Source organism: Mobula birostris, chromosome 18 (genome assembly GCF_030028105.1).
Source record: "Mobula birostris isolate sMobBir1 chromosome 18, sMobBir1.hap1, whole genome shotgun sequence".
In the NCBI taxonomy this organism is placed as follows: domain Eukaryota; kingdom Metazoa; phylum Chordata; class Chondrichthyes; order Myliobatiformes; family Myliobatidae; genus Mobula; species Mobula birostris.
Genome location: NC_092387.1, coordinates 35,671,034 through 35,686,225, shown reverse-complemented (window position 1 = coordinate 35,686,225; position 15,192 = coordinate 35,671,034). Strand labels below are relative to the sequence as shown.

General features: G+C 39.8%; 1 protein-coding gene and 1 pseudogene across 2 annotated transcripts in view; both read right to left on the bottom strand.

The window, feature by feature from the left end:
- bmpr1aa (bone morphogenetic protein receptor, type IAa) overlaps nucleotides 1–15,192 on the bottom strand; it is a 273,301-nt gene that overhangs the window by 117,202 nt on the left and 140,907 nt on the right. The window lies entirely within an intron of this gene.
- Nucleotides 707–838, bottom strand: LOC140212269 (U2 spliceosomal RNA; annotated as a pseudogene).

The window sequence follows — 15,192 nt, the reverse complement described above, 5'->3', positions numbered from 1 at the left end:
GTCGCAGGACTTGGCCTGCGTGCAGTCTTTGGTCAGGTGGCCTTCGGTTTTACAGTTCTTGCACATCACCACCCTGCACTGGACTGCGATGTGCCCCGCCTTGCCGCAGTTTCGGCACACCCTGGGTTGCCCCGCGTACACCGTGTACCCTCGGTTCCCTCCGATGGCGAAGACGGAGGGAGGGTGGATGACGCCGCCGTTGGAATCCAACCTCAGCTTCACCTTGACCTGCTGTTTTCTGGTCCAGATTCCCAATCCGTCTTTCACGTCCGCTGGTGTTCCTACGCTCTCCACATACCAAGCGAGGAATATAAGGACATCCACCACTGGTACATGCGGGTTGAACATATGTACCGTGATTGTCCGTTCCTGTTGGGTAGCCATTGCAAAGAGGGCCTGCGCTTTCAGCAGCGACAGCGGCGCCTCTGTCCCCTTCAGCTGAAGCTGCTGGTACAGCTTCTGCCACCCTGCAGCCTGCTGGAAAGTGACATCGAAGAAACCTGCGAAGTCCTGGACGCAGTAGATGTCGTCGGGCGTAAATCCGCAGCATTCCATCAAGACCTTCCAGATGAAGGTCTCTCGGGCGAAGCCGGTGCCCCCGTTCCAGTCTCGCACTGTCAGCCTGACAGTGTTCTTGATACCCGTGCCTCGAGCCGATGCACTGCTCGCTGCTGCCATCTTCTTCCTCACTGCTGTCGTCGCTGGTATGGGGTGTTAGATTGGAGGCCAATCAGCATTAAGATCCACCCCTGCGTCAGCGCGAACTCTTCTCCTCCGCCTTCTGGTCTGATAAGAACAGATACTACACTTGATCTTAGCCAAAAGGCCGAGAAGCGACTCATTTACAGATTACACAAGAATGCCTTCATGCCTTCTAATTTCCCTGCCTCCAATCTTTCATCAAGATTATGTTTCCTTCCACTTGCCTTAATGTGGGTAGAAGTGAAAGGAAATGTAACCTTGTTCTTAGACATGTTTCAATCCAATTATCTTTGCTTGAAAATGCGTTACATTATGACAAGTGAAACTCACCGCCCCCCCCCCCGACTCTGACCTTTTCCCTCTTCTCATCTGCCTATTACTCCCCCCCGGGCCCCTCCTCCTATAAGATTCCTTCTTCTCCAGCCTTTAACCTTTCCCACCCACCTGGCTTCACCCATCACCTTCCAGCTAGATTCTTTCCCCTCCCCCACCTTTTTATTCTGGTATCTTCCTCCTTACTTCTCAGTTCTGAAGACGGGCATCAGCCCAAAATGTTGATCATCTATTTGTTTTTAGAGATGCTGCCTGACCTGCTGAATTCCTCCAGCTTTGTGTGTGTGTGTTTTTGACAAATGAACAAGTTAAAATGAAAAACAGATTAAAAGTGATGTGATACTTCAAAGCAACAATAAAAATAAAAACTTAAAACATGCCACATATTGGAGAATAACGTCCAATTATTTTGTGGTTTGCTTCCTATGATAGCATGTCCATTTACAAAATTAGTAGCTCCATTCAATTCAGAAAAAACTTCCATCAAGCCATCAGGTTTAATAAGCAGACATTTCCTCAGGAATTGTGTATAATTAGATGCATTGAGTTGGCTGGTTTCCTCTGTGCACAGTGGCTACAGGTTGCTAACCCATCCAGAGGAGAAAGAAAGACAAACTAGCCAAAGAAATGGTAAGGTAAAAGGGCAAGTGTTTCTCATTCAATATCAGCCAAACAGAAGTGTTCAAAATGAAATGTTGTAAGCACTTGGCAGGTTAGGGCAGCATACACAGAGGTTAAAAGAGCAGTATTTACATCTCACATTGTAAGGACACTGGTTTCAAAGATATTACAACTCTAACTTCTCTTCACCCTGTACAGATGACATTCCATTCCTCCACTGTTTACATCTACACTGCCTCAGTTCTGAAAAACCTTCAAATGTTCCAAAGTTCATTTATTATCAAAGTATACAACTCTGAAATTCTTTCATTTTCTGGGTAGCCATGAAACCAAGAAAAGCAGCACAGCATGATCATCAACCCCCAAATCCTCCTCCAGCACAAAAAAACATACAAAACCAATCAGACACTGTTGATGGAAGTTTCAATTGTATCTGCTCTATTTCTACATTTCTCTCTATTTCCTCCAAGCCATAACTAGAAGATAAAGATATTTCTTCCAAACAGATCCATATTGTTCTCATCATATTCTGTAGTTAATAGCATTCTTCAACAGCATTCCCTACCAGCCAAACTTTTCCCTCCACTCTCCTTTAACATTCTATAGGGATTGTACCTTCCACAACACTGTGCCGTCTCCGTTAACTATTCCCTTTCTCACAGTACTTTCCAATGTAAACACAGCAAATGCAACATTTGCCCTTTTACCTTCTCTGCCTTTCAGGGAACCAGATATTTCTCCCATGTGGAGCAGTAATTCACTTGCACTTCTTTCAATTTAGTGCACAGAATTTGGCACTCATGATGAGGTCTGTTCTACACGAGAATTACTGTGTTGCAGAAGAGTTCATTCAGACCACAGGGGCAACCATCTTGAGCTTCCAGTTAGTTGCTGTCACTTTAATTTCCCACCCTACTCCTACTCTGATCTATCTTTGACCTCCTATATTTTTCCAACAAAGCCAGTCATAAGTTCAAGAAGAGTGCCTCATCTTCCATCTGCACGTGCTGCGCCCTCATTGTTCAACACTGGGTAACAATACTTTTTCTTTTCTCCACAGACATTGCTGGATATTTCACTTTTAATTTGTTCCTTTATTTCTTTACTTTTCTGTATGAACTGCATTTAAACTAATGATTACCTTGACATTACATTTGTCTGTTCTCTCTTTAATTTGAAAGATGTGATTTGTCAATTTTCCAGTTCTGAAGGATTATTAACCTAACATGTTGATTCTGCTATGACTAGAGGATAATAAATACTGCTCTACTTTGTCTCAGAAATTTTTCTTGAACATTGAATGCTTCAGCATTTCCTGTTTTATTTCTGATTTCTGACATCTGCAGGGTTTTTTCTTCTCGTAAACTCCGTCATGTTGTCTCTCCAACTACAATCTTTAACAATTGTGTTGCCTTTTACTTATGCTTTGCAGTTATTTATTATCTTTCAGATCTGAATTTTCTTGAGTGACAAAACCTTTGAAATTTGTTCCATCCAGACCATAAGTAAATGGCAAATTGAACATTATCAGTTTCCAAACATGGAGCTGGAATTGACCATGTACGATATGAAAAACAGCTGTTCACTAATACCACTGGCTCTATCTTTCTTGGACCTTTTCCCCATTCATTTAGCAACTCCTCTTTATATTCCATAGATTTCAATTTTGTTCACAAGTCTATTATGCCTTACTCTATCAGATGCCTCATTTAAGTTGCCATTCACTAACTTAATTAACCTGCACTTTCAAATAATTATATTTATAGGTTTACTCTCCCTTTTCTTCTTTGAAAAGTAGTACAGTTGGCCCTCCGTATCCGCGGGTTTTGCATTCGCGGATTCAACCAACCGCGGACTGGGAAAACCCGGAAGTTCTCTCTCCAGCACTCGTTGTTTGAGCATTGTTTGCCTCGCGTCTCGTTCGGTCACTACTTGTGTTGTGTGCACCCTTTGCTTCTGTGAAAAAATGGCTCCTAAAAAGCAATTAACCAACTCGATAGTAACATCGGCAGCTTTCAAGATTCTTTCTCTCTGCGTGTAAATAGTACGAAGGGTGGACACAGGCAAGTTCAACGCACGCATAATGTCTTTATTTCATTCACCAGGATCGAAACACTTAATTACATCCAGTTTTACGCTAAGTGCAACACCTTTACGAGCTCGCTTCGGCTTTTCTGATACCTTAGGACACATCTTGCTAATGGGTGCACAAAATAAATTGAAATAAAGCACTCTCGCTGCTTGGGGTGTGCACTGCCTCTTTAATGGCTCGCTGCAAAACAAACGCTGAATGCTATTTTCGCTTTTCGTAACACCCTTATGAGCTCTCTTAGGCTTTTATACAAGGAACTTGAGCATCCGTGAATTTTGGAACCAATCCCCCACAGATACGGAGGGCCGACTGTATAGGATTTATTATCCTACAGTCATGGCTCCCATATATGTCCAATACAGTGAGAAGATTGTGGGTTTTTGACAATTTTCTCCTAATTTCCTTCATGTAGCCAAGATGTCGTTTCTTGGAATGCTGCCAAAATTTTTGTAACTTCCATTTTATTTTGATCCTAAAATTTTCCACCTTTTCCTTAATGGTGACAGTGGTATCATCTTTTTCAGTAAACACAGACGCAAAATATTCAGGCATGCCCTCTGTCACTATAAAGTAATTGTTAGTTTGGCTCCACTTTCCCTTTCAAACTTTCCTGACATTTTGTTCCCTTTTGTGTTACCAGCCTATTCTCACACACGCAATTTTTTCCTCAGTTCCTGCTCCTGTGCTTTGTGTATAGCTTAGCTCTCTTCTGAATAATGAACCCAGTATTTATTATCAACTTACTTTCATCCTTATCTTCATATTTTGAGACATTCAGGAAGCTCCAGGTTTGGATGCTGCTCATTCTCAATGAAATGCATCTGGTATGTATCTGAATACTCCTTACTTTGGTATTCTTCATTCAATTTTATATCTGATTTTTTCCCTCTAATCACACTAGGTCAGGTTCTTTTTCAGTTTAACAAGTTAGACCTCCTCCAATTTGTACATTTCTAAACCTTTTCTAAACTAAATGGTACTGTGATCATTGTTTCCCCAAATTCACTCCAAATGAATTACACTCTATTTGAATGTAGAGTTAGGACAACCCCCATTTTGCCAATTTTTAAAACTGCTTTTCCTGCACCTTCTGCTTTTCAGTGAAAGCTTCTTGACCCAGATTTTTACTGTATATTAAGTGGTGGGTGGGGTAAACTGGATAACTGTTCATTTAAAAAGAAATATATCATGGTCATCGAGATGAAAGTTTCCTCTACACCCATCTTAGATAAGTTATCAAGTGGAATACTGCAAGTTAATGGCTTTTGATATTAAATGCCGATCACTGGAGATACTGAACTCATTTTGGAAGAGAAATGCTCTTATTATCCCAACACCCAGGACAGAAATAACCCTACACTTTTGAAAGTAAATCTAATTCTGAGTGAATTTGTTCCAAAACAAGAAGCATCTTGAAAACTCATTTAAAGTAATTGGCTTCCATTAATATGAACAAATGCTCAGACTGAAAAACAAGCCACTATTTCTTCATATAAATGGTTTGAAAATCTATTTGTGTAACTAATAAATTCATTCACGTTTCTCCATTTAACTTCCAGAGTTAATCTGACTCCAATGAGGAACAATACGTGCAATAATATTGCAGCAGGGACCAACTTTCAAAACACTACTCTTTTGGTTCAGTAAAAACACGTACCAAGAAAGATGTCTGGCAGCCAAACCAATGTTTTTAAAGCTGTAATCGGAGACTTTTTAAACAAATGGCCTTCTAATGAAAGCATGCCTAGACTCCGTCTCTACACAAGTCTCCCCCCCCCCCCCCCCCCGCAATCGTGTGCAGTAAGACGTACAGCCTGTTGGCTCTTTGCCACCTCCCATTACACTAAAGGCTGAAGCAGCCGAGGATAAGTTCTCCCTTTCCGCAGGCCCCTCCTCTAAAGCTGCCCTAGGCGCCCAAGCTGACATGCCTTTTAAGCACTGCTAGACTGCAGCACAGACTTTCTGGCTCCAACACTATTGTTTGCTCGGCTGCTGCGCCACACATTTGGGCCTCGATTAGCATAAGAATATTGGCATCTCCCAGCAAGCAATCCTTGCTGAGATCTTCACTGCTTAAATACCACCATTCCTTCACCATTGGTCTGTACACTGACTGTGCTGTACCAAACTTTTTATTAAAATACACAGCCATAGTAGACCAGCCAATTACTTAACCATTTTTGTTGAAGAGGTTTTAACAAACTAGCTTTGAATCTTGATGAGTTAACTAATTAACTGCTCAAGTTCAACAGCAAAAAAAACTCAATTTATCAATGTGTAGTTAAATAGTTTTGAAGAAAATTCTCAACAATCCTTCTTCAAACTAGGTTTACACTTTACACTGTTTAATGTCCAGAGTCAGCAAACATTCACACCCAGAATCTTGACAACAGTAGGGATCTACTTTCAGCTGTCTTTAATAACAGTATCAAGAGAGACAGGGAAAAAACAGTGAAGCCTCATATGTTGCTGCAAAATCAGGCAAAACTACCCATTGAAGAGACCACAAAGGGCAAATTATTTTGATCAGGACGCAGGCATGTTTTGAAAAGGGAATTTGACAAAGTGAGTTACCTAAAAGTACATTAACATAAAATAAGATGCTTTTAGTAAGATAACAAGCAGATGCTTGGTTGAATTCACAAGCCTGACCAAAAAGAATTGCTGCCAAAGCACAGCAGGAACTTCTGGATCATTTAGGTACCATCTTATGCTTTTGGGAGCTCCAGATATCTAGAGTTCCCAACATTAAAACAGGAATAAACATGGATAACAACTAAAATATCATAAGGCCTAGTTGTTTAAACGTTCTTCAGGAGCAGTTAACTATCAGGCTCTTGAACCAAAGGCGCTAACTTCACTTGCCCCATCACTGAACTGTTCCCAGAACCCATGGACTCACTTTCAAGGACTCTTCATCTCATATTCTTGATATTTATCACTTATTTATTATTTCTTTTTTTTTTGTATTTGCACAATTTATTGTCTTTTGCCTACTGGTTGAATGCCAAGTTATCGCAGTCTTTCATTGCAACACACACAAAGCTGGAGGAACTCAGCAGGGCCTGGCCTGTTGAGTCCCTCGAGCATTTTGAATGTGTTGCGTGGATTTCCAGCATCTGCAGATTTTCTCTAGTTTGTGCGGTCTTTCATTGATTCTATTATGGTTATTATTCTATTATGGATTTATTGAGTATGCCCACAAGAAAATGACTCAGGGTTGTATGTGGTGACATACATGTACTTTAAAATATACCTTTAACTTTAGTCATACATTCAACCCCAAAATATAAACAGGATAATTTTTCATTCAGTATAGACCAAGGTATGAATAAAATTAAATGGCTTGAAGTCTCGTGCTTTTTGAGATTAAAATTTAAAATAGATTAAGAACTTGTTAGCAGAGAAAAGTCATTTTCAAAAAGAGTAATTTCAAGTTAACAAGTGGTAGCTAATGAGATCACTGCTGAGACCTCAGCTATCTACAGTATACATTTATATCTTAGATTTTGGGATTGCCTCCAATGCAAATTTGGCAATGACAGCAAAGTTGATGGAAAAGTTAAATTGTGGGAATGATAGTGGTTGAGTGGCCAAAATGAAAAATGAGGAGAAATGTGACATTACCCACTTTTAAAAGAAGAACAAAAAATGTGGTATTATTTAAGTACGAGAATTAGACCTTGGTTGTGTCTTTCAAGATATACAAGTTAGTATGAAGGGAAATCATATACAGTCCGCCCTCCTTATCCACGAGGGATTGGTTCCAGGACCCCTTGCGGATACCAAAAAACACGGATGCTCAAGTCCCTTATTCAACCCATCTCAATCCGGTGGACTTTAGGACCCTGCGGAACCCCGGACCTTATTTAACCTGTCTCAGTTCGGTGGACATTAGGACCTGGTCGCGGAGTTCTAAATCTGCAGTGTTTCTGTTCACGAAAATAATCACGATCTAAAATAAAGTGGAAATAATAAAGCGATCAGAAAGAGGTGAAACGTCGTCGGTCATTGGAAAAGTGTTAGGCTACAGTCGGTCAACGACTGGAACAATTTTAAAGGATAAAGTGAGAAAGACCCTGCCCCGATGAAAGCTACAAATTATTACTAAGCAACGCAATGGTTTAATTATTGGGTTTTTGATCCTCCACATCAACCCGGCATGGATGGAGGGCACGTTCAGGAGCAGTCTGTCACTGGATTGAACTCTGGAATTTCTGTTCCCGAGCTTGGCGCTGAAACATATGTTTCTTAAGTGTCTTATATGCATAGAAAAGTAAAATATATACTACATACCAAGACAAACGTTTGACTAACTGACGCTAAATAATACCCGATGTACCTGTTCCGACTTACTTAGTAAGAGAACTTCCGTTTTTTTTCGATCCTGATCCACAATAACCTACGCACATCCTCCCGTATACTTTAAGTCATCTCTAGATTACTTATAATACCTTATAATACTTATAATGTAAATGCTATGTAAAATAGTTGTTATGCTGCATTGTTTAGGGAATAGTGGCAAGAAAAAGTAGTTTGTACATGTTTGAACAACAAGTGCTGGAAGAGCACTTCCAGGTTTTCTCGATTCGCGGTTGGTTGAATTCACGCATGCGGAACTCGTGGATAAGGAAGGCTGACTGTACATAGGAAGGCAGAAGAAATGATAGCCTTTATTACAAGAGGTATGGAGTACAGAATTAGGTAAGACTTGTTAAAACAACGCAGGGATTTGGTGAGCTCACACCTGAAGTTCTGTGTTCATTTCAAGTGTCCTTTTAAGGAAGGACATACTGGTCCAGGAAGTGGAGCAGTAAAGGTTCACCAGAGCGATCCTTGGGAAGAGACATTTGTATGAGGAATGAAAGGGCCTACCAATAAGTAGCCTCATCAAGACATTGAAAATTCTTGATGAATGATGCTTTGAGAATGTTTCATCTGGTGGGACAGTCTAGAAGTTGAGTGTATAGATAATCAAAGGATAAGAAAAAAGGCAGCTAGGACTGATCTGACAACAAACCATTGGAATTTTCCGTCCCACACAAAAATGGAAACCAAATTACTAAAAATGGATAGATTGCTGGAATGCGACAACATACTGTAAGGGATCAGGCATGAATGTGGAATTGGGGTCAAAGATCACACCTGCTGTAGGGATGTTTAGCCTCCTATTTCTGCTTTTTTAAAATGCTCATTTTCTAGTAATGTTGAAAATGACATTAAAATCAACACATAGATTAAAACCATTCATTTAAGGACCATTTTCTTGGATCAATAATATTAATATTGCTCTACACTAATGTATTACTACATAAACTCTAAATCTAGTATTTAAATTTTGATGGATAAATCAAAGGATTCCTACTTTTACTAAAACAAAGTTAGCAATCAAAAGGTTGAGCATGGTGCAACTAGTGTCCTGAGCTGCATATATTTCAATGCAAGAACTGTTGAAGGAAAGGTGGATCGTAGTGCTGAAGATGATAGGGCAAAATTGCAGTCAACAGAATGAGTGGCAACGCAAAAGGCGGCCAAAAATCCCTCATTTTTCGAATGTTCGCTTTACGACACCTTGCTGTTACAAAAGACCTACATTAGTTACCTGTTTTCGCGAACAGAAGGTGTTTTCACTGTTGCGAAAAAAGGCAGCACATGCCCCGGGCAGCCAAGCTCCTCCCCCGGAACTGGATTCTAGCCGACATTGCTTAAACACATGCCTGTGAGCATCTGTGCTTTATGTCGATTTATTTTGAGCATCTGTTAGCAAGATGAGTTCTAAGGTATCAGAAAAGCCTAAAAGAGCTCGTAAGGCTGTTACATTTAGCGTAAAACTAGACATAATTAAGCTTTTCGATCGTGGTGAATGAAGTAAGGACAAAGTGAGTTTGGCTTGTGGAAGTTGACGAAGATGACGTTGAAGAGATTTTGGCATCCCATGACCAAGAACTGATAGATGAAGAGCTGATGCAACTGGAAGAGGAAAGGATAATAATCGAAACCGAATGCAGTAGTGAACGGACCAAAAGTGAAGTTGTCCAGGAACTGAATGTGAAGCAACTGCATGAGATTTCGCTGCAATTGACAACACTACAATGATTGCAGAAAAGTATGACTTTAATTTTGAAAGGGTACGTAGGTTTAGGGCACATTTGCAGGATGGTTTGAGTGCTTACAAAGAACTGTATTATAGAAAAATGCACGAGGCTAAGCAGTCAAGCATACTGTCCTTTTTCAAGCCTTCCACATCAGCCACAGCAGAAGATGAACCTCAACCTTCGACATCGAAGCAGGCAGACATAGAAGAAGATGACCTGCCTGCCCTGATGGAAACAGACTATGATGAGATGACACCCCAGTTTCCCACCACACCAACCTCCGACGACTCAGCCTAACACACCATCATCAGTGTGCTCACTGTCTTCCCGATTCTGGTAAGTGATACTACACTGTACATACATTATTTCTACTTTATCTAGGCTGTGTATTTTTACCTGTTATTTGGTATGATTTGGCAGCTTCATAGCTTAAAGATTACTGGAGAGAGTGTTTCTGCTGAGAGCGCTTGCGGCGGTGTTCCTGCCGAGAGTGCTTGTGTGCGATTTCGCTGCGCTAGACAGTGCTCCAATGATTGCAGAAAAGTATTTTTACTTTGCATAGGCTGTGTATTTATCATATCATTCCTGCTTTTACTATACGTTACTGTTACTTTAGGTTTGTGTGTTATTTGGCATGATTTTGTAGGTTTTTTTTTTGAGTCTGGGAACACTCAAAAATTTTTCCCATATTAATAAATGGTAATTGCTTCTTCACTTTACGACATACTGGCTTACGAACTGTTTCAATAGGAATGCTCTACCTTCAGATAGCAGGGGAAACCTGTAATTAAAAACCAACACTGGCAACATTCAAGCAAAAAAATTGTTAAGGTATGACATTTACAACATTCCTGTCAGGAATAACAGAAAATGAGCACCTGGAATTTGTAGAAAGATATTGAATAGAAACTCAAGCATTTCAAAAATCTTAGGATAATAGCAAAAAAAAATGGCAGAATCATAAACATTTACAGCAAAGAAAGTAGGTTATTTGGGCAATTATGACCATAATTAAGACTGACCTGTAAGATAATAGTAAATTAATAAAAACAAATGATCAAAGATGAAAATATATGATGCTAAGGTGACACAAATAATTGGTTAGGAAACATTAAAATGTAGGTTTAGATGCCTTTAAGATGCTGAGCACAGAGGAAATCAAATCAAGTTTAATTATCATTCAAGCCTTACATAGATACAGCTGAACGAGACAATATTCCTCTGGGGTCAAGGTGCAAAACATTCAAAAATAGCAAACATTAAAAAAAAAGCAAGCAACAAATTCAAAGAAGCATACTCACTCAAAATAAAAAAATATAGTCCAAGACTAAGTGACAACATCCAGCAATTGATGGTACAGTCTCCCGGCAGTGTGTGGGGAAAAAAAAGTAAAAAGCTTGAACATGGGAGGGCAGCACCAATGGGCAAGACCAGGCCCCAGCTGATATCAACCACGCTGTAGCGTTTACACACAGCTAGTCTGCAGCAACAGGCAAGCCCAACGCTTGTGGCCTAGTTCTACCTACAACAGAGGCTACACAGTTCCCATGTCAACTGTCCCTCCAACCTGCAAGCTTGCGGTAACTTACATTTTCACTGTCCAATGGAGTCTTGTGATTGCAAGTGAAATGTCCAAGTCAATCTCCCATGGTTATACTGCACCAACTCTAACACTTCTGAGTAGCAGGGAGTGACACGGTCTGCAGCCGTCTTAGCTCCGCTAAACCCAAACCTGCTCCTGCAACATCCTCGCAGCTCATTCTCCATCAAAGTGTGAGAGATTCAAACAAAAAGATAACTAGAGAGGTCTCCCCATTATTTCATTCAAGTTGACTTTGGTCATAGAGATCTTGCACTGGAGAATAGGCGTAAAGGAATTTCAAATCTAAGTACTCAAGGCTGAGATACAGATTTAGCTGTGAACTAAGGAAATGTTCAGATTGGGCAGGAAAATGGATTTGGCACTCATGTTCTCACTGAATGGACACACATGTTCAAACAATCACATATACAGGTTTCCACGGCCATCCGAAGGTACAGCGTTCCTATGAAACGGTTCGTAAGCCGGAATGTCGTAAAGCGAAGAAGCAGTTACCATTTATTTATATGGGAAAATTTTGTGAGCGTTCACAGACCCAAAAATAACCTACCAAATTATGCCAAATAACACATAAAACCTAAAATAGCAGTAACATATAGTAAAAGCAGGAATGATATGATAAATACACAGCCTATATAAAGTAGAAATACTTTTCCACAATCATTGCCTGAACAGTCCTCCATAGCGAAAATCTCACGCAAGCGCTCTTGGCAAAAACACGGCGCAAGTGCTGTCCAGTAACGTTTAAGCTATGAAGCTGCCAAATCATACCAAATAACACGTAAAAATACACAGCCGATATAAAGTAGAAATAATGTACGTACAGTGTAGTATCATTTACAGAAATCGGGAAGGCAGCAAGCACACTGATGATGGTGTGTTAAGCTGAGTCGTCGGAGGTTGGGGTGGTTCAGTGGCCCCCACCCTCTGGGCAGCCAATCGATACCAATCCGTGAAGCATGTAGGGGTACAGCAGTAGCCGGGAGGCACACAGCACATCTTTAAAAAAAACCCGAAATAAACAAGCTAATTAATTAGGTGCCGCCCGGCACGTAATTACTTAGCATGTTTATTTCGGCTTTTTTTCTTAAAGGTGTGCTGTGTGCCTCCCAGCACCGCTGCATTCTCCACGAATCAGTATCTGTCCGCGGCATGGGGGTTGGGGTGGTGGGACACTGGGGTGTCATCTCATCGTCGTCTGTTTCCATTCGGGCAGGCAGGTCATCTTCTTCTATCTCTGCCTGCCTCGATGTCGAAGGTCAAGGTTCATTGTCTGCTGTGGCTGATGTGGAAGGCTTGAAAAACGACAGTATGCTTGACTGCTGAGCCTCGCGCATTTTCTATCATACAGTTCTTTGTAAGGATTCAAACCATCTTGCAAATATGCCCTAAACCAACGTATCCTTCCAAAATTAAAGTCGTACTTTATCATTACTCATTCAGTTTCGATTGTTATCCTTTCCTCTTCCAATTGCATCAGCTCTTCATCTATCAGTTCTTGGTCATGGGATGCCAAAACCTCTTCAACATCATCTTCGTTAACTTCCACAAGCCAAACTCACTTTGTCCTTACTTCGTTCACCACGATCAAAACGCTTAATTATGTCTAGTTTTACGTTAAGTGTAACACCCTTACGAGCTCCTTTAGGTTTTTCCGATATCTTAGAACTCATCTTGCAAACGGCTGCTCACAGGCCTGTGTTTAAGCATTGCCGGCAAGAATGCTGTACTGAATCCACGGGACAGCAGCTGATCGGGGCGTGCGCTGTATTTTTTATTGCGCTGCCTTTTATCGGCGCTGCTTTTTCTGCGCGCTGCCTTTTTTTGTAACAGTGAAAACACCTTCTGTTAGCGAAAACAGGGAACTAATGTAGGTGTTTTGTAACAGCGAGGTTTTGCAAATCGAACGTTCGAAAAGCGGGGGACACCTGTACGTAGATTACTATTTACATGGCTTGTATTTCTTGTTGTAAGACTGGTTGAATATCAAATACATTTCCCTGGGCCAACTAAAGGAGTTTTGATTGAAAGAATAAAGGATAAATGTTGAATAAAAGAAATATGCATGAAATAACTTTTCAGAAACAATGGTAGTAGAATCAACATTAAAAGCTACATAAATATAACAAAATACAAGGTCAGGTCATGGAATCAGGCTGAAAAATGGTCTGACTCTTTCATGCAGTAAAATTCTTGATGTCAATGTTTTCAGCTTCTAGAAATAACTAGAAAACACCAGATATAGTCACTATAACTGTATTATGTATATATTTGGATGGTAAGCTCAGAGCTGATAAATTATATAAAGAATAATTTCTGTAAATATTATGATTAACAGTGGCATTAGCAACTGGCAAAGTACCTCTGAAAAATCATACTTGATTTAATTTAGTTTGAGTTTTCAGTTAGAGTAAGGATGTTAAATAAGTCAAGGAATCTTTCCTTTATCCCTGCATATTTCATGCACTTCTAAATGTTGCTCAGCAAGCTTGCAATTAAACCCATCTTAAAACTGACCCATAATGCTATAGTAATACTCAGAAGTCCTGGTTTCCAAATGATTTGACTTTATTTGATTCCAACCAAAATGAAGACTCTCAATCCTTTTGGTAGAGATATGGAAATTTCAAACCAAATTGGTTCTGTGCTGACTTAGAACCTCTCAGTTTTAACATCAATAGTTTAACAATCTACAGCGACGTAAATTTAACACGGAATTCTAATTTTATACTGAAATCACAAATCCATATCATTGTTCTCCGAGCTGAACACTGGAATTTGAATCATCATTAACACAGATTAATTATATATTGATAATGTAGGTATTACAATTTCACGATTGCAATTGGTACACTTACACAAGAAAAAGATTTAATTTCAGCTTTCAATCATCAGAGGGAACTTATGAGAAAATCACATACACACATAAAAACCTACAGCTGGAATGATTCATGGAAATCATTGGGAAAAAAAATTGCAGAAAAGGGACAAGAGATATTCTCAAACCGGTTTGCAAATAATTTCAGTCTTCCAACCACCCAAATAAAAACAACAGGCACCCAGTTAATAAAAAATCTCATGACCAAATAAATGAATTTGTTTATCAAAACTATTATTCAATGATGCAAATAGTAAATAGGGTTAGATTTTCAAAATGACAAAAAAATTTTTAAATAGTAACAATTTCTTTTGCAATGTACATTGTACTTACTTTATTTAAATGATGCAGCCAAATACATTTTTGCTCACATCATGCGTCATTTGTAAATTCTTTCCCTGCTTGTTTTTCCACTCATTATGCTTCTTAAGGCTGATGGGGAAAGTGGCCAAACACTGACTTGAATACAACTGCCAAAAACACTGCTGGATGATAGAAGTGCTTCTTTTAAGCACCAAACATTGAATAGGCAAATGCTCAACAAGAGCAAAACCAGGCAAGCCACTCAGGTTGGTTTCCTCTTTAAGTTCCAAACTATGCTGAGGTACAAGACTGTAGCTAGAGCTGCAACTTAGGTCCAAACTGCCCTTGGTAATCAGCCTAAGTTACTGTCAAGGACCCCATATACATGGGTATATCAATAGAAAGCAAAAATGACAAAGAACTGAGATCAACATCTGGAATTTAAAAATGAATAACAGTCATTTGGACAGAATTATGGGACAAATAATGTGTCGAAAAATCAGGTTAGAAGTTGTATCAAAAAATTGTAAAACCAGTTACGTGTTGGAGGAACAACACCTTATATTCC